General features: G+C 49.0%; 1 pseudogene across 1 annotated transcript in view; it reads left to right on the top strand.

Annotated features, from left to right (window-relative positions):
* Positions 1 to 23,274, top strand: part of LOC144598204 (kynurenine--oxoglutarate transaminase 3-like) — a 33,190-nt pseudogene that overhangs the window by 9,534 nt on the left and 382 nt on the right. Inside the window, exons 5-9 of the transcript XR_013547833.1 lie at positions 269 to 345; positions 586 to 675; positions 9,410 to 9,596; positions 13,547 to 13,620; positions 22,582 to 22,668. The product of XR_013547833.1 is annotated as a kynurenine--oxoglutarate transaminase 3-like (transcript). The remainder of the gene's footprint in view (positions 1 to 268; positions 346 to 585; positions 676 to 9,409; positions 9,597 to 13,546; positions 13,621 to 22,581; positions 22,669 to 23,274) is intronic.

Here is a 23,274-nt window from a genome sequence, read left to right as displayed (position 1 = left end):
GTAAGTTTCTATAAGATCCCCCCTCAATCTTCTAAATTCCAGCGAGTACAAGCCAAGTCTATCCAGTCTTTCGTCATATGAAAGTCCTGCCATCCCAGGAATCAATCTGGTGAACCTTCTCTGTACTCCCTCTATGGCAAGAATGTCTTTCCTCGGAATGTTTTGTGCCTATCTTCAGTCTAAACCAGCATCTGCAGTTCCTTCCCACACATTCCATCTGCTCCAATACTATCTGTTGTAACGCACCTCATTTGCTTCACCCTTACAGCCACGCTGCCAGGAATGTGGGAAAGAACCATCACCATTGGAAGTGCTGGCAAAGCCTTTAGTGTGACTGGCTGGAAGGTGAGTATTTTAAGAAGTTTATTTATTCATCGTGTCCTTTTTTTAATAATAAACGATGTCTTTGAGGCCCGTTAGTCGAGGCTCCAAATAAAATCTGTGTCTGCAATGTTTTCGGTGAGTTTGGAGGACCCGACATTCCAGATCAATGAAACTATTCATGACATTGTCGTTCATAATGCTGTAAAGTTGAAAATTGACTTTTTTAAATAGTCAGGGGCTGTTTATTCTTCTCTCTGGCAGCTTGGTTGGTCTGTCGGTCCGGAGCACCTGATAAAACATCTTCAGACTGTTCAACAGAACACTGTTTATACCTGCTGCACTGCTCTTCAGGTGGGTGAATGTTGATGCTTTAGCTAACCCTGACTTCAGAAAACAATCATGGACTCATAGAGTGTGGAAACAGGCCCTTCGGCCCAACTTGCCCATGCCGGCCCACATGCACTAGTCCCACCTGCCTGCGTTTGGCCCATCTATATACTAAAACTCTCGTTTGTTTGTTTGTTCCTGAACTACAACCAAAACGGTACACGATAGCGCGACGATTTTAGGCCCACCTTACTCACCGTTATCCCTTTGGTGCTAATGGAAGAAGTTTCATTGAAAACCGTGCTGAATCAGCCAATTAATCCTTCTCAATGCCGACATACTTTGGACCCTTCTGTGGTTTTCCGTTGGTCTCCTAAAACAGTGTCATAGTCAGAGGCCTTCAGCAGGGAAATAGGCCCTTCAGCCCAACTCATCCATGCTGCCCCATTTAAGTTAGCTCACATATGGCCCATATCCCTATAAATCTTACCTGTCCAAGCTTCAATGCATCTCTCAGCATGCACACATGCAACCTGGAATCTGCCATACAACAGATCAATGGGTTTCGCCTAATCAATGTTCACTGGGTTAACAATCTCCCAGTGTTGGAACAGGAACAGTGTAGGGCGGCACGGTAGCGCAGCGGTAGAGTTGCTGCTTTACAGCGAATGCAGCGCCGGAGACTCAGGTTCGATCCTGACTACGGGTGCTGCACTGTAAGGAGTTTGTACGTTCTCCCCGTGACCTGCGTGGGTTTTCTCCGAGATCTTCGGTTTCCTCCCACACTCCAAAGACGTACAGGTATGTAGGTTAATTGGCTGGGTAAATGTAAAAATTGTCCCTAGTGGGTGTAGGATAGTGTTAATGTACGGGGATCGCTGGGCGGCACGGACTTGGAGGGCCGAAAAGGCCTGTTTCCGGCTGTATATATATGATATGATATGATATGATATGATATGACCTTCATCCCAACTTGCCCACACTGGCCAACATGTCCCAGCTACACTAGTCCCACCTGCCTGTGCTTGGTTCGTATCCCTCCAAACTTGTCCTAACTATTTCTTAAAAGGTGGGATAGTCGCAGCCTCAACTACCTCCTCTAGCAGCTTGTTCCATACACCCACCACCCTTTGTGTGAAAAAATTACCCCTCTGATTCCTGTTAAATCTTTTCCCCTTCACCTTGAACCTATGTTCTCTGGTCCTCAATTCCCCTACTCTGGGCAAGAGACTCTGTGCATCTACCCGATCTATTCCTCTCATGATTTTGTACACCTCTATAAGATCACCCCTCCATCCTCCTGCGCTCCAAGGAATAGAGACCCAGCCTACTCAACCTCTCCCTATAGCTCACACCCTCTAGTCCTGGCAACATCCTCGTAAATCTTCTCTGAACCCTTTCAAGCTTGACAATATCTTTCAAGCCTTTGAAAGAAAGAAACTGCGCTACACAGACCTTCCAGCGGAGGCAGAACAGCGGGGCTGGAGAGCAAAGATCTGCCCGGTAGAAGTTGGATGTCGAGGATTTGTGGCAACATCTACCGTAAGACTGATGAAGGACCTGGGGATCAGCGGACAAGCCCCGCGCCAGGCTATCAAGGAAACATCACGGGTGGCAGAGCGGAGTAGCCAGTGGCTCTGGCTGAAGAGGAAAGACCCCATCTGGTCTCCCAAATAAGCCGGCTTGGCAGATGCAGAGGGGGGTGGTTCTGGGACGCCAGGATGCACTGCTGAGCCCACTGGAGACGTCGTGGGTCCAATCAGCGAAACGTCGATGAAAAGTAGGTGCCCACTTGATAACCCCAATGACGTGTCTGCCTAGCCTTTCTCAACGTCGGAGGAGCACAGGTGAGTGCATAAGCCTCCCATCACCACCGGGAGCAAGTTGACATTTGGCACTGTGGATTTCTAACATCTTGTCCTGTGTATTTGGAAACATCCTATAACATGGTGCCCGGAACTGAACACAATACTCTAAATGCGGCTCACCAATGTCTTGTACAACTGCGACCTGGTGTTTGACATGGTACGTGTCCCTGGGACAGCCTACAGATCAGCAAATATTTTATACTCGGGAATATATCTAAGGCAGTCCTCCAAAGCATCAATAGATGGAGGGAGAACAGAGCACTTTCACATAAAAGTGTCAGAGAATAAGAAGACATTGTGGCAATAATTACAGTGGCTGCCTTGGGAGGTTTTTCCATCTTGAGGTCAGTTTGGATTCCGTTTTGGAAGAAATGTTTACACCTTTAACTTTGCTCCGCCTTTCTATCACAAACCAGCACACACATTTCTTTTTCAAGAGAAGCTTTGAATCGCCATTTTCTTCAGCTCTTTTTACAAAAAGATACGGCATTTGATAAGAAGCATCACAAGCCTGAAATGAGGAGAAGTGGATGCATCAGTAAAATGACTTCCACGTTTGCTTCAGTTATGACTCCACTGTGCAGCGGAGTGCTCAGTGCATTGAGTTTAGTTTAGTTTAGTTTAGAGATACAGCGCAGAAACTGGCCCTTCAGCCCACCGAGTCCACACCGACCAGCGATCCCCGCACATTAACTATCCTGCACACACACCAGGGACAATTTACAAGTACACCAAGCCAATTATCCTACAAACCTGGACGTCTTTGGAGTGTTGGAGGAAACCGAAGATCTCGGAGAAAACCCACCCGGTCACGGGGAGAACGTACAAACTCCGCACAGGCAGCGGCCGTAGTCGGGATCGAACCCGGGTCTCCGGTGCTGCAAGCGCTGCAAGGCAGCAACTCTACCGCCGTGCCACCCTGTGTGAGTTGCTGTGTGGTACGGAGTTTGCTTGTGTCAACCGCTGACCAGGGCAAAATCCATCATCAAAACACTTCTCGGCCGGCTGTGTGCTGTCGCGGTGAGGGTCTTCAGTGCATTCACATGTCCAATTGGTGTTGCTTGAGAGATAAGTAGCAGGAAGGACTCCAGGTATCTCTCCTGCTTTGTGGAATAGCAGGGTGGAATCTTAGTGCCTCGGCCTGAAAGTGCAGGTGGAGCCCCACTTCAACGAGTCATCTGAAAAGCAACATTTCTGACAATGCAGCACTCATCAGACCATAAAGCATCGGAGCAGAATTAGGCCATTCCACCCATCGTGTCTGCTCTGTCATTCGATCTTGACTGGTCCCTCTTAACCACATTACCAGGCCTTCTCCCCATAACCTTTGACACACATATCAATAATGAACCGGTCAGTGTACGCTTTAAAAATACACGGTTTTTATTCACAAAATGCTGGAGTAACTCAGCAGGTCAGGCAGCATCTCAGGAGAGAAGGAATGGGTGACGTTTCGGGTCGAGACCCTTCTTCAGACCTCGAAACGTCACCCATTCCTTCTCTCCCGAGATGCTGCCTGACCTGCTGAGTTACTCCAGCATTTTGTGAATAAAAACCTTCGATTTGTACCAGCATCTGCAGTTATCTTCTTATACTTTAAAAATACACATTGACTTGACCTCCATCACCGTCTGTGGCAATGAATTCCACAGATTCACCACCCTCTGCCGAAAGAAATTCCTCCTCATCTCCATTCTAGAACTCCTTAAGAACTGTGACTGGGGATTTCAAATGTATTGTTGTTCAGAGGAACTTGGGTGTCTTTCTAGACAATCACTTACACCTTTCACACAGAATGCTGGAGCAAACTCAGCGGGTCAGGCAGCATCTCGGGAGAGAAGGAATGGGTGACGTTTCGGGTCGAGACCCATCTTCAGATCAGTCTGATCAGTCCGAAGAAGGGTTTCGACCCGAAACCTCACCCATTCCTTCTCCTGAGATGCTGCCTGACCCGCTGAGTTACTCCAGCATTTTGTGAATAAATACCTTCGATTTGTACCAGCATCTGCAGTTATTTTCCTACGCAATTAAAAAGGGAATTTGTTTACCTGATTTTGTTTTATTTTTAAGTTAGAGATGCAAAGTGCAAGCCAGCTCTTTGACCCTCCGAGCCCAGGCTGAATCATTGATCACCTCTTCACACGAGTTCAATGTTATCCCACTTTCTCACCCACTCCCTGCACACTGGGGACAACTTACAGAGGCCAGTGAAAACCCACGGGGTCACGGAGAGAAACGTGCAAGCTCCACGCAGACAGCACCAGAGGTCAGGATTTTACATATAAAATTATAAAAGGACTGGACAAGCTAGATGCAGGAAAAATGTTCCCAATGTTGGGCGGGCCCAGAACCATGGGCCACAGTCTAAGAATAAAGGGGAGGCCATTTTAAACTGAGGTGAGAAGGAACCTTTTCACCCAGAGAGTTGTGGATTTGTGGAATTCTTTGCCACATAGGGCAGTGGAAGCCAAATCACTGGATGAATGTAAGAGAGAGTTAGACAGAGCTCTGGGGGCTAGTGGAATCAAGGGATACGGGGAGAAGGCAGGCACGGGTTATTGATTGTGGATGATCAGCCATGATCACAATGAATGGCGGTGCTAGCTCGAAAGGCCGAATGGCCTCCTGCTGCACCTATGTTCTATGTTTCTATGATCGAACCCGGGTCCCCAGCGCTGTGAGGCAGCAGCTCCACCGGCTGCACCACCTGCCTGCTCCCGCTTCCATTGCGTTCTTTCCAATCGAGCATCAACCTAGTTTGTCGTCCTCTAATCCCTGGAGTGAGTCTTGAACTCACAACCTTCTCAGGTAGGAGTCTATCAACCACACAGCGGCACAGTGAAAATGCAAGCCGTTTTTTTTAAACAAAAATAAATGTAATCAATTATTGCAAGAAAACCAAAACAAAACCATACCAAAAAAACCCCCACCACCATAACACAAAATCACCCAACTATCTAAATAAATATTCTTAAATGCTATACTCTTAAAACAACATACATTACAGTCCTTGTCAAGGATGCATTCCACCCCCAGCGGTCCTGGAAATCCTCCAGGGCGCCCGTGGACAGCGGACGCGTAGTCCCTTTCCAGTACCACCGGGCACGGACGTAACCCCGGAAAAGGGGCAGGGAGCCGGTTCGGGCAGAGTCTTCTTCCGCCCGAATGCGAGCCTTTTTGTGTGGGAACGCACGGTTTTGCAGCCTTTAGTCCGGTTGTTATTCCAGACCTGCCCTTCGGAGGGTGCTGCAGCATAACTTGCAATCCCTCGTTGTTGGCAGTGATGAAAATATTACTTAGGACCCTCTTGAAATATTCTTTACTCTGCAATTTTCAATCTCTCCTTCTGTGACACGGATACAAAGCGCAGGAGTAGCTCAGCGGGTCGAGCAGCATCTCTGGAGAAAAAGAATGGGTGACGTTTCGGGTCAATTAAAATCTGGACCACCAGATTCGCTACCTGTCAACTCCTCCGTGGGAGTTTCCGTACATTAGTAGGGGAATCGAGGACCAGAGGACGTAGGTTCAAAGTGAAGTGGAAAAGATTTAATAGGAATCCGAAGGGTAACTTTTTCACACCGGGTGGGTGTATGGAACGGGCTGCCACAGGAGGTAGTTGAGGCTGTGGGACTATCCCACCGTTTAAGAAACAGTTGGACAGGTACATGGATAGGACAGGTTTGGAGGGATGTGGACCAAGCGCAGGCAAGTGGGACTAGGGTAGCTGGGACATTGTTGGCCGGTGTGGGCGAGTTGGGCCGAAGGGCCTGTTTCCGCACTGTATCACTCTATGACTATTGACTCTGTTAGGAACTTGCATGTGCAACACGACCAACTCCGAATCAGCGACGGACTCCTTTAGTTTAATTTCGAGATACAGCATGGAAAGAGGCCCTTCGGCCCACCGAGTCCATGCCGACCACCGATCACCCGTTCACACTGGTTCCATAATTGTCCCACTTTCGCATCCGCTCCCTCCACACTGGGGGCAATTTACAGAGGGCCAATCGGCCTACGAACCTGCACGTCGTTGGGATGGTGGAAGAAACCGGAGCACCCGGAAGAAACCCACGCAGTCGCAGGGAGGAACTGTGGAACCTGACACCCTTACTAATCGTCAATCTCCGCCTTCAAATTATCCGTTGGCTTGACCTCCACCGCCGCCTGTGGCAATGAATTCCACCTTACTAAGACATCCTGCGCCCATTGAACTTTAACAACAAAACTCACGAGCACTAGATGTCACCTAATTTACCTTCTCACACGATGGGATCCGATACGATAGAACTTCATTCACCCCCGGAGGGAAATTGGTCTGCCAACAGTCACAACACACAACAAGGGACACGAAAACTTGAAATTAAAATTGAATTAAAAGTGAAAACGAAAAGAAAAAGACAAGCGACTGTTAGACAATAGACAATAGGTGCAGGAGGAGGCCATTCGGCCCTTCGAGCCAGCACCACCATTCAATGTGATCATGGCTGATCATTCTCAATCAGTACCCCGTCCCTGCCTTCTCCCCATACCCCCTGACTCCGCTATCCTTAAGAGCTCTATCTAGCTCTCTCTTGAATGCATTCAGAGAATTGGCCTCCACTGCCTTCTGAGGCAGAGAATTCCACAGATTCGCAACTCTCTGACTGAAAAAGTTTTTCCTCATCTCAGCTCTAAATGGCCGACCCCTTATTCTTAAACCATGGTCCCTTGTTCTGGACTGTTGGCTGGCTGCCGCGTGCACCGCGCCCTAACCGGAACGAACAAATGAACGAACGCTGACTTGTCCTGCGATTCTAAACTAGAGTCCCCTCCCCAACCCCCCCTCCCCCTTTGTTCTCCCACCGTCCCTCACGGCGCCCCCACCCCCCCCCCCCCCCACGCCGGGTCCTCCATTGTTCTTCACTTTATTTACAAGCTTTAAACAATTTTAACACAAGACGGTTGTCATTAAGTCCAGTACTTGGGAGAAACTGTTCGCCCAAAGTGTCTAGTGCTCGGATTACATTGACATAAGGGACAAACCAGGCCACTAGATTTGATGCATTTGATGATAGTTGGATAAGGGTGACAGCAGGGAAAAGTTACGGCAAAGGGGTGAAGATGAAACAGGTTGTGAGAGTATACCGGCAGAGCACGGATTGATGGGGATGAAAGATGCCATCGATTGGTTGCCCTTGTATTAGCTATAAGGAGAGGCTGGAAGAAAAACTGGGTTTGTTTTCTCAGGAGCGTTAGAGGTTGAAGGGGGGACCTGATAGAATGATATAAAATTATGAGGGGCGTCAATAGGGTAGACAATCGGAACTTTTTTTTTCCTTTGGTGGACGGTCAGAACCTTTTCTCCTTCCCAAAGACGAGTGGGCATAGCTTCAAGGTGAGTGGGGCAAAATGTAAAGGAAAAATGTGGGGCGCTTTAGGCCGAGTGTGGTAGGTGCCTGAAACATGCTGCCAGGGGTGGTGGTGGAGGAGGCAGATACTATATAGAGGCATTCAAGAGGCTTTCAGTTAAGCATGTGGATATACTGGGAATGGTGGAATATGGATGATTTGGTGGTAAGGAATAGTAGAATTTGGCCCTTCAAGTCTACTCCGCCATTCAATCATGGCTGATCCATCTCTCCGTCCGAACCCCATTCTCCTGCCTTCTCCCCTAAACCTCTGACACCCGTACTAATCAAGAATCTATCTACCTCCGCCTTAAAAATATCCACTGACTTGGCCTCCACAGCCTTCAGTGGCAAAGAATTCCACAGATTCATCACCCTCTGACGAAAGAAATTCCTCCTCATCTCCTTCCTAAAAGAACGTCCTTTAATTCTGAGGCTGTGGCCTCTAGTCCTAGACTCTCCCACTAATGGAAATATCACATGGGATCACATTCGGGCAGAGGAGATTAATTTAACTTGGCATTGCGTTCGGCACGGACATTGTGGGCCGAAGGGCTTGCTCCTGCGCTGTACTTTGTTGAGTTGTGTGCTCTACTAGACCAAGTGGACCCTTTGGGCCCAAACCTTTCCTGCATTGGTGCAGCACCCTCTCCTCCCATCCCAACCCTCCCCTCCCCCCCTTCCCCACCCTCCCCTCTCCCCCCTCCCCCTCCCTCTTCCCCCTCCCTCCTCCCCTCCCTATCCCTCCCCCTCTTCCCCTCCCCCTTTCCCTCCCCCCCCACTCCATCCCCCTCAACCCCCCTTATTCTCCCCCCCCCTCTACCCCCTCCCTCCCTCCTCCCTCCCTAGGAGATAGATTTAAACATTAAAATGTGAATAACTTAAAAATATAACACCGATTTCAGTGAAACCTCTTCCATTAGCACCAAAGGGACGACGGTGAGTAAAGTGGGCCTAAAATTGCCCAACTTATCGTGTACCGTTTTGGCTCTAGTTCAGGAACAAACGAACAAACAAACGAGAGTTTTAGTATATAGATGAATCATTGCTCCGTCTGCAGTGAGCTAATGACGCGCGGGCATTTTTTTGCAGGGAAAGCCTTGATAGACAATACACAATACACAATACACAATAGACAATAGGTGCAGGAGGAGGCCATTCGGCCCTTCGAGCCAGCACCGCCATTCAATGTGATCATGGCTGATCATTCTCAATAAGTACCCCGTTCCTACCTTCTCCCCATACCCCTTGACTCCGCTATCCTTAAGAGCTCTATCTAGCTCTCTCTTGAATGCATTCAGAGAATTGGCCTCCACTGCCTTCTGAGGCAGAGAATTCCACAGATTCACAACTCTCTGACTGAATAAGTTTTTCCTCATCTCAGTTCTAAATGGCCTACCCCTTATTCTTAAACTGTGGCCCCTGGTTCTGGACTCTTAAACTGTGGCCCCTTGTTGATGGACAATGACTGGGGACTGTCTGCCACTGTCTTCCCCCAAACAGGAAGCCATTGCTCAGGGCATTCGGAAGGAAAGAGGCCGGTTGAAGGAGCAGGATTGCTACTTCACTTCGCTGGCCCGCGAACTGGAAGCCAAGCGGGATCGCATGGCGAAGCTTCTCCTCGCCGCCGGGATGAGGCCAGTCATCCCAGAAGGAGGATACTTCATGATCGCCGACATTTCTGCTATAGGTAAACACTCTTCCATCCCGCTCCCCCCCCCCCCCCCCCCCCCCGAACCGAACGGCAGCGGCCGCTCATGAACTCCCTGGGCCATGGTTTTGAGATCTGGTTGACCGCTCGGCTCTCGTGAGAAACAGAAAATCTTTAAGGGATTGGACAGGCTAGATGCCAGGAACAACGTTCCCGATGTTGGGGGAGTCCAGAACCAGTGGTCACACAGTTTAAGAATAAAGGGGAGAGATGAGGACTGAGATGAGGAAAAACTTTTTCACACAGAGAGTTGTGAATCTGTGGAATTCTCTGCCACAGAGGGCAGTGGAGGCCAATTCACTGGATGTTTTTAAGAGAGAGTTGGATTTAGCTCTTAGGGCTAATGGAGTCAGGGGGTATGGGGGGAGAAGGCAGGGACAGGGTACAGATTGAGAATGATCAGCCACGATCACATTGAATGGCGGTGCTGGCTCGAAGGGCCGAATGGCCTCCTCCTGCACCTATTTTCTAGTGTTTCCATGTGCCGACAGGGGGGACACGAGTCGGATTTGAAATGTTTCCTTCCCCTCTCGTGAACGGTGCATTAAGGTAACAGAGGTGTTTTGTAACAAGTGGAAAATTGGAATCGTCCCACGGTACTGCCGTTTAGACTCAACAAACTGAGGGCCCGGGGAGCAGGGTAAATGGGCCCACAGTTCTGATTTGAACGCGATCCAAAGGCGCGCGCTGCTGGCATGTTGGCAGCAGCCGACTGCCTGCATCTCTACTCTTGCCGTGTGGATGGAGCTGGTTGCGGGGGTTTGCCATCACAACGCTTCCTGGAGCTGCTGCCAAGTGCAGAGGGGACGGTGAAGCTTTGAAGCCGGCCAGGCTGTGTCACACTTCTGTGAGAGGAGAGAAAGTGGAGGAGAGAGTGCAGTTCTGAAAGGGCTTCAGCGATAGCTGAGTGAGCGAGAGAGGGCATGAGCGCACTCGGTCCGAAGAAGAGTCTGAAGCCGTTTTATTTTGTGTCTGTGCCCGTCTGAGTAGAATGATGGTAGACACAAAATGCTGGAGTAACTCAGCAGCACCTCTGGAGAGAAGTAATGGGTGACGTTTCGGGTCGAGGCCCTTCTTCAGGCTGAACCCGAAACGTCACCCATTCCCTCTTTCCAGAGATGCTGCCTGTCCCCGTTGAGTTACTCCAGCATTTTTGCGTCTATCTTCGGTGTAAACCAGCATCTGCAGTTCCTTCCTACACATGCGCATACTTCATGGGTTGAAAAGGCTTCTGGGACCCTGGGCTTTACAAACAGAAGCACTAAAGACTAGGACATTGTATCCAGTTCTGGGACCCAGTGGGAAAGACTTTTTTTTAATATAAAGAGCTTTAGAGGGAAATACAAAGTGAATTACGGGTCAATTCCACCAATTAGGAATTTTAATTGTTTGTTTAGATTCAGGAAGCTGGCTTTTTCAGTGGAATTACATGGAATTGCGAGAGGATTTGACTGAAGTATTTAAAATAACAAGGAGTCTGAAGAAGGGTCTCGACCCGAAACATCACCCATTCCTTCTCTCCTGAGATGCTGCCTGACCTGCTGAGTTTAGAGATTTTTTTAGAGATTTAGAGATACAGCCCAGAAACAGGCCCTTCGGCCCACCGGGTCCGCGCCGCCCAGCGATCCCCGCACACTAACACTATCCTACACCCACTAGGGACAATGTTTACATTTGCCCAGCCAATTAACCTACAAGCCTGTACGTCTTTGGAGTGTGGGAGGAAACCGAAGATCTCGGAGAAAACCCACGCAGGTCACGGGGAGAACGTACAAACTCCGTACAGACGGCGCCCATAGTCAGGATCGAACCTGAGTCTCCGGCGCTGCATTCGCTGTAAGGCAGCAACTCTACCGCTGCGCCACCGTGCCGATGTTACTCCAGCATTTTGTGAAATAAAATAATGAACAATGTAAGTCAAGGGAAATCATTGCCAGGGAGGAATGGGTCGGAAACGAGGGGATGGAGAACGAACCAGAGTGGTCGGGACCCACTGGATATGGAATGGAGGAGCAGGGGACCACTGGATATGGAATGGAGGTGCAGTGGACCACTGGATATGGAATGGAGGAGCAGGGGACCACTGGATATGGAATGGAGGTGCAGGGGACCACTGGATATGGAATGGAGGAGCAGGGGACCACTGGATATGGAATGGAGGAGCAGGGGACCACTGGATATGGAATGGAGGGAGAGCCTGGAAACGGGGAATAGAGAAGGGGAACGAGAAATAGAGGAAGGAGATTGGAGTTCAAGGACTTGGATAGAGTGGATGTGAGAGGATGTTCCCACTAGTGGGAGAGTCTAGGACTCGAGGTCGCAGCCTCAGAATTAAAGGACGTTCTTTTAGGAAGGAGGTGAGGAGGAATTTCTTTGGTCAGAGGGTGGAGAATCTGTGGAATTCTTTGCCACAGAAGGCGGTGGAGGCCAAGTCAATGGAATTATTTACGGCAGAAACAGATAGATTCTTGATTAGTACGGGTGTCAGAGGTTATGGACAGAAAGCAGGAGAATGGGGCTAGGAGGGAGAGATAGATCAGCCAGGATTGAGCAGCGGAGTAGACTTGATGGGCTGAATGGCCTAACTCAGAAGGCAGTGGAGGCCAATTCTCTGAATGCATTCAAGAGAGAGCTCTTAAGGATAGCGGAGTCAGGGGGTATGGGGAGAAGGCAGGAACGGGGTACTGATTTAGAATGATCAGCCATGATCACATTGTATGGTGGTGCTGGCTCGAAGGGTCGAATGGCCTACTCCTGCACCCATTATCTATTGTCTATTGTCTCCCACCCACACAGACCAGGAATATCCTTTCCAGATCTGTGGCGCGGGCAGGCTTGGCAGACCTCACCCTGGGCTGGCGGTTGGGTGACCTCCGACCGAGGGGGGCAGGCGCCGTGTTTGCTGCTCCCGCTGCTTGCCACTTTTGGGCACGCGTTGGCACGGGCGTGCGGATGTCGGACGGCAGAAGGCCCCTGCTCACCCGTGAAGTTTCCCGCCACCGCCTCCCCTCCGTGCCAGTGAACGGCCCTGTGGTACCTGCCACCACGGTCGGGAGGAATGCGCGGGTGGTTGAACCCTTCACGGCAACCCTTAAGGATAGCGGAGTCGGGGGGTATGGGGGAGAGGGCAGGAACGGGGTACTGATTGAGAATGATCAGCCATGATCACATTGAATGGCGGTGCTGGCTCGAAGGGCCGAATGGCCTCCTCCTGCACCTATTGTCTATTGTCTATTGACATCGAGGCCAGGCGCACATTCAGTCACCGCTGTCAGCAGCGGAGAGGGACAGAAGGACAAAAGAATCAGGCGTCGGCCATTTGAGGACTGAGATGAGGAAAGACTTTTTCACCCAGAGAGTTGTGAATCTGCGGAATGCGCTCTGCCACAGAAGGCAGTGGAGGCCAATTCACTGCATGTTTTCAAGGGGGAGTTAGAGTTAGCTCTTAGGGCTAAAGGAATCAAAGGATACGGGGAGAAAGCAGGAACGGAGTACTGATGATCAGTCATGATCATATTGAATGGCGGTGCCGGCTCGAAGGGCCAAATGGCCTACTCCTGCATCTATTTTTCTACGTTTCTAAAAGGAGGTTATTCTTGGGTGCAGGTGCTGGTTTATACCAACGATAGAGACAAAGTGCTGGAGCAACTCAACAGGCCAGGCAGCATCCCCAGAGAAAAGGGACAGGTGTCGTTTCAGGACGGGGCCCTTCTTCAGGCTCCTGGTACACAACCAGTCTTCTTTCCTATTTAAACTTTGTCGTTGTTGGAGCTCTCCTGAGTCACTCAGTCTACGGTTCCCCATTGCCTCGTGTGGGACACTGAGTCACAAAGATGGTTTTGGAGCTCTGAACAAGGCGCTAATGTGTAGCCTGCCTCAGTAACAAAAATATTGATTTCTTCTAATTATTTACATAACTTTCTTTCCAGGTGTAGATCTCTCCAAAATGGAAGGGGATGAGCCTTACGATAACAAGTTTGTGAAGTGGATGATTAAAAATAAGGTAATTCAACTTGGTTTGGGGGAGAGTGAGGTGCAATGTAATTCCTGTATTGGTCAATGCTTGTTATGACTGTGGTTCTCAACTATGGGATTGACAATGGCAAACTTGCACAATCAATAATATGGTCAGTTACCAACCACGCCATCATTTTCGCGATAAAACATTAATCCAAGAACCTGTCAAACATCACTCGTGGATTAAAAAAGAACTCCAGTTCTAAGAAAAAACATGTTTTCCTGATAACCTGGTAAAACGTTTCTTCTTTAATAACACCGTGATGGTAGAATATCTGGCCTTGTTGCCATTGCTGTTGGCTGGATTCTGCGGTCCAGTTTACTCAGGTGGCAATTAGACTGGACTAGACTAGAGATAAAGCTTGGAAACAGGCCCTTTAGCCCACCAAGTCCGTGCCAACCAGCAATCACCCAAGACACTAGGACCGTCCTACATACTGGGTACACTTTACAATTCTCACCGAAGCCGATCCACCTATGAATCTGCACGTCTTTGGAGTGTGGGAGGCAACCGGAGAAAGCACACGCTGCGGTCACTGGGAGAACGTGCAAACTCCGTACAGACAGAACCCGCGGTCAGGATCGAAGCCGGATCTCTGGCGCTGTGAGGCAGCAACCCTACCACTGCGCCACCGTGCCGCCCCGAGGTGATAAGTACATTACAGGAACTTTTATTGTCAGCAAACCACTTTGTAGTGTCCTCAGGGCAAGTAGGCTTAAATAAAGATTTGCTTTCTAATTCCATATGAAATTTGTGGTATGAACTGGGCGATAAAGATTAGGCGAACATTTAGACCTTAATTGGAGACACAATGGAACTACAAATACTGGAAAAAATAAGTCTGAGTGACACACACAGTGCTGGAAGAACTCAACGGATCAGGCAGCATCTGTGGAGGAAATGGACTTGGAAGGGGTAACACGAAATGCTGGAGTAACTCAGCGAGACAGGCAGCAACTGTGGAGAGAAGGGATGGGTGATGTTTCGGGTCGAGACCCTTCTTCACACTGATGTCAGGGGAGTGGGCGGTTCAGAGATAAAATGTAGTCGGAGCCAGTAAAAGTGGTCGGAGAACTGGGAAGGGGGGGGGGGGGGGATGGAGAGAGAGGGGGAGCAAGGGGGTCTGAAGAATGGTGCCAACCCAAAAGGTCACACGTCCTTTCCCTCCACAGATGCTGCCTGACCCACTGAGTTACTCCAGCACTTTGTGTTTTGACCTTGGTTAGTGTTACCCTTCGGCGGTGGGTATGTGAATCATCGAAACAGGCGTACAGGATCCAGGATCCAGTCGAACCTGTCCAACGAGATCTGGGTGTCCTAGTGCATCAGTCAATGAAAGGAAGCATGCAGGTACAGCAGGCAGTGAAGAAAGCCAATGGAATGTTGGCCTTCATAACAAGAGGAGTTGAGTATAGGAGCAAAGAGGTCCTTCTACAGTTGTACCGGGCCCTGGTGAGACCGCACCTGGAGTACTGTGTGCAGTTTTGGTCTCCAAATTTGAGGACGGATATTCTTGCTATGGAGGGCGTGCAGCGTAGGTTCACTAGGTTAATTCCCGGAATGGCGGGACTGTCGTATGTTGAAAGGCTGGAGCGATTGGGCTTGTATACACTGGAATTTAGAAGGATGAGGGGGGATCTTATTGAAACATATAAGATAATTAGGGGATTGGACACATTAGAGGCAGGAAACATGTTCCCAATGTTGGGGGAGTCCAGAACAAGGGGCCACAGTTTAAGAATAAGGGGTAGGCCATTTAGAATGGAGATGAGGAAGAACTTTTTCAGTCAGAGAGTGGTGAAGGTGTGGAATTCTCTGCCTCAGAAGGCAGTGGAGGCCAGTTCGTTGGATGCTTTCAAGAGAGAGCTGGATAGAGCTCTTAAGGATAGCGGAGTGAGGGGGTATGGGGAGAAGGCAGGAACGGGGTACTGATTGAGAGTGATCAGCCATGATCGCATTGAATGGCGGTGCTGGCTCGAAGGGCTGAATGGCCTACTCCTGCACCTATTGTCTATTGTCTATTGTCTATTGTTTACAGATATTTCTTTGATTGCTACTTCACTGATTCACTGGAATTTAGAAGGACGAGAGGGGATCTTATAGAAACATATAAAATTCTTAAGGGATTGGACAGGCTAGATGCAGGAAAAATGTTCCCGATGTTGGGGGAGTCCAGAACCAGGGGTCACAGTTTTAAGAATATGGGGTAGGGCCATTTAGAACTGAGATGAGGAAAAACCTTTTCACCCAGAGAGTTGTGAATCTGTGGAAATCTCTGCCACAGAAGGCAGTGGAGGCCAATTCACTGGATGATTTCAAGAGAGAGTTGGATATCGCTCTTAAGGTTAACGGAATCAAGGGATATGGGGGAAAAAGCAGGAACGGGGTACTGATTCTGGATGATCAGCCATGATCACATTGAATGGCGGTGCTGGCTCGAAGGGCCTAATCCTGCACCTATTTACCATGTTTCCGTGTTTCTATGCTATATAAACATCTATCAATTTAAGATCTTAAAACGTCAACTGATGGGCAGACCTCTGGGGAGAGAGTGCTGGATGATTCCTGCCCTTTGTGTGAAAATGAACTGCTCCCTGTATCCTGTTCTCTGCTGAGTGTCTGAGCTCAGATTGTAAGAGGGTTCTGCTGTCCAAGAAGAAACACTCCCCCTCTGTACGGAGTTTATACGTGCTCTCCGTGACCTGCGTTGGTTTTCTCCGGGAGCTCCGGTTTCCTCCCACACTCCCAAGACACAGGGTTGCAGGTTGATTTGCTTGGTGAGTTGTCCCCAGTGTGTAGAATGGTGTAATTGTGCAGGCATCACTGGTCGGCGCGGACTCGGTGGGCCGAAGGGCCTGTGTCCCACACTGTATCTCTAAACTAAACACTGGTTCTATGTTATCCCACTTTTGCATTCATTCCCTACACTCAGAACGATTTAGAGAGGCCATTTACCTATAATCCCACTCATCTTTGGGATGTGGGAGGAATCCCGAGCACCGGGGGGGAAACCCCTGAGGTCACAGGTAGACATGCAAACTCCACGCAGATAGCGCCCGAGATCAGGATCGAATCCGGGTCTCTGGCGCAGTGCGGCAGAAGCTCTACCAGCCGCGCCACTGTGATGCCCGTCTTCCAACAGCTAGCATTAATAATGGCCGAGGCAATACTACCATATTGCTGTAAAGCCAAGTTCTTCAGTGAAAGTAACCCCTGCCCTCATCCCTGTGTAATGGGCCGACACGTGACTCTGGATTCACAAGAATATAGTTGGCTCAGTTGCATTCAAATGATTTTTCACGCCTCTCATTTGAAGTGAGCAAGTGGGGATTCCTGTTAAAACCTGCTCTGGCCACTGATGTCCAAATCCCTGGAACGGATGTAATATAATAATTAAGAGTAAGTGTTTTTTTTTAGATTTTAGAGATACAGCGCAGAAACAGGCCCTTCGGCCCACCGGGTCCGCGCCGACCAGCGATCCCCGCACACTAACATTATCCTACACCCACTAGGAACAATTTTTACATTAACCAAGCCAATTAGCCTACAAACCTGTACGTCTTTGGAGTGTGGGAGGAAACCGAAGATCTCAGAGAAAACACACGCAGGTCACGGGGAGAACGTACAAACTCCGAACAGACGGCGCCCGTAGTCAGCATCGAATCTGAGTCTCTGGCGCTGGTGGAGTTGAGGCCATCAGTCGGGGAGTGGGCCGAGCTGGCTGACTGGCTGAGGAATGAGGTGCGGAGAGAGTGAAGAGAGCTGGAGAATGACCAAAAACCTGTTCAGGGCGAGTTCATTGGGAAAGGATTCTTGGCAAGATAATGCGGGAGACACAAGTAGATGAATGAACAGCATTCTTGTCTGCGTAGTGTTTGGACTCCTGCACCACTGTGTTAAGACTGAAAATCATTTTTATGCCACCACAGTGGGTGTTCATTAAAAATGTTTACGATAATGAGCCATATTTGTACATGTATCGTGAGCTTACTGTAATTCCAGTGCAAGATTGCTCACTGATGGAGTTCACCCTGTGTACCACATTTTAGTTGCCCATTTAAGGCTGAGTGCAGAAACCGCAAAGAGGACTTGAGTTATTTTCAAAACAATTTTTTTTTCAGGATAATTTTAAACTGAGAGCCTCTGTTGTAGTTTCTACGTATCCAGCTACTGAGTAAAAAGTCAGACGTTTGGCTTTATTGCACAGGAGACTATAAGCAAAGGGAAGATAGACTCAAAAAGCTGGAGTAACTCAGCGGGTCAGGCAGCATCTCTGGAGAGAAGGAATGGGTGACGTTTTGGGTCGAGATCCTTCTTCAGACTGGTTACGGATAAGGGAAACGAGAGATAGAGACGGTGATGTGGAGAGATAAAGAACAATAAATGAAAGATATGCAAAGAAGTAACGATGATAAAGGAAACAGGCTGTTTGTAGGGTGTTTGTAGGGTGAAAATGAGAAGCTAGTGCGACTTGGGTGGGGGAGGGATAGAGAGAGAGAGAGAGAGAGAGAGAGAGGGAATGCCGGGGCTACCTGAAGTTAGATAAATCAATATTCATACCACTGGGCTGTCAGCTGCCCAAGTGAAATATGAGATGCTGTTCCTCCAATTTGCGTTTAGCCTCACTCTGACAACGGAGGAGACTGAAGTCAGAAAGGAATGGGAAGGAGAATTAAAGTGTTTCGCAACGGGAGATCAGGTTGGTTCAGGCTTTCCGCGAAACGATCGCCCAGTCTGCGTTTGGTCTCGCCGATGTACAAGAGTCCACATCTTGAACAACGGATACAGTAGATGAGGTTGGAGGAGGTGCAAGTGAACCTCTGCCTAACCTGAAAGGGAGCCTGGAATATGCTATGCGGCCCTGACAGGCAGTCTATAATTCACGATTTACCACCTTTCTTAACTTCGCTATCTCGCATTACCTCTCAGTATCTCTCAGTATCTCAGATCTCGTGATCTAATGGAACACACTTGAAGAAATGGGAGATGTTTTTTCCAATCCAGGCATGGTGGCGCAGTGGTAAAGTTGCTGCCTTACAGCGCCTGAGACCTGGGTTCGATCCTGACTAGGGGGGGTGCTGCCTGTACAGAGTTTGTACGTTCACCCTGTGACCTGGGTGGGTTTTCTCCGGGTGCTCCGGTTTCCTCCCACATTCCAAAGCCGTGCAGGTTAATTAGCTTCTGTAAGTTGTAAATTATCCCCAGTGTGTACGGCAGACCTAGTGTGCGGGGGTGATCGTTGGCCAGCGCGGATTCGGTAGGCCGAAGGACCTGTTTCCACGCTGTGTCTCTAATGAAAACTAAACTAAGATCGTCAGGCAAACCTGCTTCTCAAATGAGCAGCTGCTGCCCCCAGCTTTGGGATGGCCAGGCAAGGGTTTAATAATTTTCAGCAAGACTAAAATGGTCCCAGGCAGCAAACTGTTGAGTCTCCTCTGCTTCCTGCAGCATTATCGCATCTTTCCCGTAGTGTAGCACCCAGAACCACATGCGTTACGCCAGCTGAAACCTGACCAAAGTTTTTTAAAGTTGGAGCATGACCAGCTACTTTTGTATTCAATGGCCCTATTAATGAAGATAGACACACAAATGCTGGAGTAACTCAGCGGGACAGGCAGCATCTCTGGGGAGAAGGAATGGGTGACTTTTCGGGTCGAGGCCCTTCTTCAGACTGGTTAGGGATAAGGGAAAGGAGGGATGTAGGTGACGATGTGGAGAGATAAAGAACAACGAATGCAGAACTCTCGTCGGAGAGAGGAGGAGAACTTCTTCAAGGTGGATGTACCTTGAGGAGCTTTCGCAGTGGAGCAGGCAGTGTAGGAAGGCCCTATTAATGAAAGCCAGTACCCCATGTGTCTTCCTGACCATGTTATCCACCTGTAGTTCCACCTTCAAGGATCTCTGGGCTCGTATTCCAAGGGCCTTCTGTTCATCAGTGCTCCCTCAGACCCTACCATTCATGGTTTATGTTCTAGCCTCGTTATTAGCCAACAATGCGTCGCTCACATCAACCTGGATTGAACGGCATCTGCCCAGGAGGAAGAGATGGGCCCAAGGGTAAGAGTGCGATATAAATGACTGTCCGGCCCAGCACTTTCTCCTGACCATTCTCCCCGACCCACTAGATTGACCCCACATTTCAGAATCCAGTGAAATTTGCTCCTTGCTAAACTGTGTGTCGACGTCAGATGTACCAGGATATTTGGGGGGAAAAAGTTCCTGCAAGAGACAATCCTTTATCATCTGTGACAATAGTAGATGTGGAGATAGGTGCTGCTCTAAACAAGACCCTCGTGGAAATATTAAGCGTTGTGGAAAAACAGAGGAGAGGTGTACAGAATTCTGGCAAATATTAAACCAATTTTCTAAATGCGCTCGGAAAGGTACACGATACCACTACCACACTAATCCATTTGGCGGTGCTGGCTCGAAGGGCCGAATGGCCTACTCCTGCACCTATTGTCCATTGGTCCATTAAAAGTAGCAACTCATAAATGCCACGCATTCTGCTTGGATTACATTTGGAGATTCTCACAGCTACTGTCGAGCTGGATACACAGCAAACAGTTCTGTCATAGTTCTCAATACACTCTTTGTCCTTTTTTTCCCCCTTCATCTCAGAAGGCAGCAAGTAATGTGTGGCAGTACACAAAGACCAGGGAGGGTAGGATGTGCGGATTAACTAATCTAAAATATTTGACTCCTTGAAGGGAGAGGGCTCTCAGGGCCAAATGTCTCCCCTCCCTGAAGTTCACGGCTGGTGTTCTCCTTTGTTCCTTTTCCATTATCTCTTTGTTCGCTCGTCCACAATGCGGAGAATACACTGGAGTGTCTTCATCCTTTTTTGTGCCAAGGTCACCTTCGCTGCGTTTACTCGCACGTTCTGTGATCCGAGCGGGAGAGCTGACACAGTCTGCACCACTCTCTTGTACCGAGTAAGCAAAAGCATGGATCTTTTCTCGTGCAATAGACAATAGACAATAGGTGCAGGAGGAGGCCATTCGGCACTTCGAGCCAGCACCGCCATTCAATGTGATCATGGTTGATCATTCTCAATCAGTACCCCGTTCCTGCCTTCTCCCCATACCCCCTGACTCCGCTATCTTTAAGAGCTCTATCCAGCTCTCTCTTGAATGCATTCAGAGAATTGGCCTCCACTGCCTTCTGGGGCAGAGAATTCCACAGATTCACAACTCTCTGACTGAAAAAGTTTTTCCTCATCTCAGTTCTAAATGGCCTACCCCTTATTCTTAAACTGTGGCCCCTTGTTCTGGACTCCCCCAACATTGGGAACATGTTTCCTGCCTCTAACGTGTCCAACTCCTTAATAATCTCGCAGTTAGCGAGTTTAGGCATTAGACTTTAGAGATGCAGCGGGGAAACTGGCTGACCGAGTCCGCGCCGACCAGCAAACACCCCACACGCCAGCACTAGCCTACAGCCTGGGGGCAATTTTACCAAAGCCAATTAACCTGCAAAACGTCTTTAGAGAGTGGGAGGGAACTGGAGCACCTGGAGAAAGCCCACCCGAGAACGTACAATCTGCCTGCAGACAGCGCCCGCAGTCAGAATCGAACCTGGGTCTCTAAGGCAGCTGCTCTATCGCTGCGCCACTGCAGAACAGAGTATAATGGAGAATGAGGAGCAGATCAAGTTGGTCTCGCAGGAAATGCAGCCTGCTGGCTGGTGAGATCAGTCAGTGGTCCTTCAGATGCTCAGCCTGGCAAATCAGACCTCCCCGAAGGTCCACATCCCACCGGTCTGCCAAACGCTCCACCCATGTACCGGTTGTTGAATATTGGTGGTGTAGCTGCCATTGGAGGAACGTGCCAAACAATCCCGAGTTTGGAGGCATTCAGTGGTACCTCTGTAGAAAGCTGTGATTTCCATTCTATCACGCTGGCACCTCCTCCCCATCCCACGCACAGTCTGAGTACCAGACCATCAGAGTGAGCATGAAGGCTGCAACTACTTCCTCAATTCACACAGAGGTCGGTGGGTGTATGGAACAGGCTGCCAGAGGAGGCAGTTCAGGCTGGGACTATCCCAACGTTTAAGAAACAGTTAGACAGGTACGTGGATAGGATAGGTTTGGAGGGATATGGACCAAGCGCAGGCAGGTGGGACTGGTGTAGCTGGGACATGTTGGCCGGTGTGGGCAAGTTAGGCCGAAGTCCACACTGTATGACTCTAATTCAGTAATACCAAATGCTCTGAATAAGGTCCATTCAGATCCGGGTGACATTCTGTCCTCAAATGTCTTGTGCCTCGATGGTCATGCATAATACAGGTCCTCCTAAGGTTACGACAGAGGTCTGTTCCTGGCAACTGTTTGTAACCTGATCAGTTAAAATGCAACGACCCAGTAATATCTTTAAATAGAAACAAAGGCCAGCCAAGGCCAACATGGAGTTAAACCAGGGCTTCTCTTCTATTTCCATCCTTTAACAGACTTTCCCTTTCGTGCCCCGTCTCCTGTTCCCCTCTGGTTCCATCCTAAAACCCTCCAACTTTTCCCGGCTCTGACTAAAGGTCATCAACACGAAACACAAATAAAAACGGAGTGCTGGTTAGCAGAACAGGCAGGATATGATTCTTTAGAGTCATAGGGAGAGTCGTACAGCACGGAGTCAGGCCCTTTGGCCCAACTGGTCCATGCTAACCAAGACGCCCCCATCTGAACTGGTCCCATTTGCCTGCGTTTGCCCCATGTCCCTCTTATCATGTTCACATTATCATGTGCAGTACACCATGTTCCAAATATTGTATTTGGGATAAAGAAGCAACGAAGGTCAATGACACGGAGAAAATGTTTGGGAACTGATATCTGTGACCTTGCAGGCTGAAGAAGCTCGGCTGCATTGGAAATCCACTATGGCATTGCACCTGAAAGAAAGTTTTTCCGTTTTTTCCCTTCAGTTGAGATTTTTTTTCATTTTCTTTTAGCAATTGGCAGCTATCCCTGTGACCTCATTCGTCAGTGATCAAGCCAAGAGTCTCTATGAGAAATATGTTCGTTTCTGCTTTATCAAGGTCAGTCTATTGGTGTTAGCGCACTTTGATGCTGGTCGTTCAAGAAGAACAAAATACATGCATATTTCTGCAAACTCCGCTGCCCGTCTACTCACCCACACCCCGATCTGTGACCATATCACCCTCGTCCTTTACAAACTCCACTGGCTCCCCATCCCCCAGAGAATCCAGTACAAAATCCTCCTCATGACCTACAAAGCCCTCCATAACCTGGCCCCATCCTACCTGACTGACCTCCTCCACAGGCACACTCCCACCTGCACCCTCCGCTCTGCTGCTGCCAATCTCCTATCTCCCCCCCATCCGGACCAAACTCAGATCCTGGGGGGACAGGGCTTTCTCCATCGCTGCTCCCACCCTATGGAACTCACTACCCCAAACCGTCAGAGACTCCTCCTCACTCACTACATTCAAAACATCACTGAAGTCTCACCTGTTCAGTACTGCCTTCAACCACTGAAGGTCACCTCACCTTCTGTCTCCTTTCTCTGTTCGTTTACTTATTTATCTATTTATTCACTTCCCTATGTTCTTTAAATCCCTGTAAAGCGTCTTTGAGTGTATGAAAAGCGCTATATAAATGTAATGCATTATTATTATTATTAT

This window comes from Rhinoraja longicauda, chromosome 11 (genome assembly GCF_053455715.1).
Source record: "Rhinoraja longicauda isolate Sanriku21f chromosome 11, sRhiLon1.1, whole genome shotgun sequence".
In the NCBI taxonomy this organism is placed as follows: Eukaryota; Metazoa; Chordata; class Chondrichthyes; order Rajiformes; family Arhynchobatidae; genus Rhinoraja; species Rhinoraja longicauda.
This window is presented reverse-complemented; position numbering and strand designations above follow the sequence as displayed.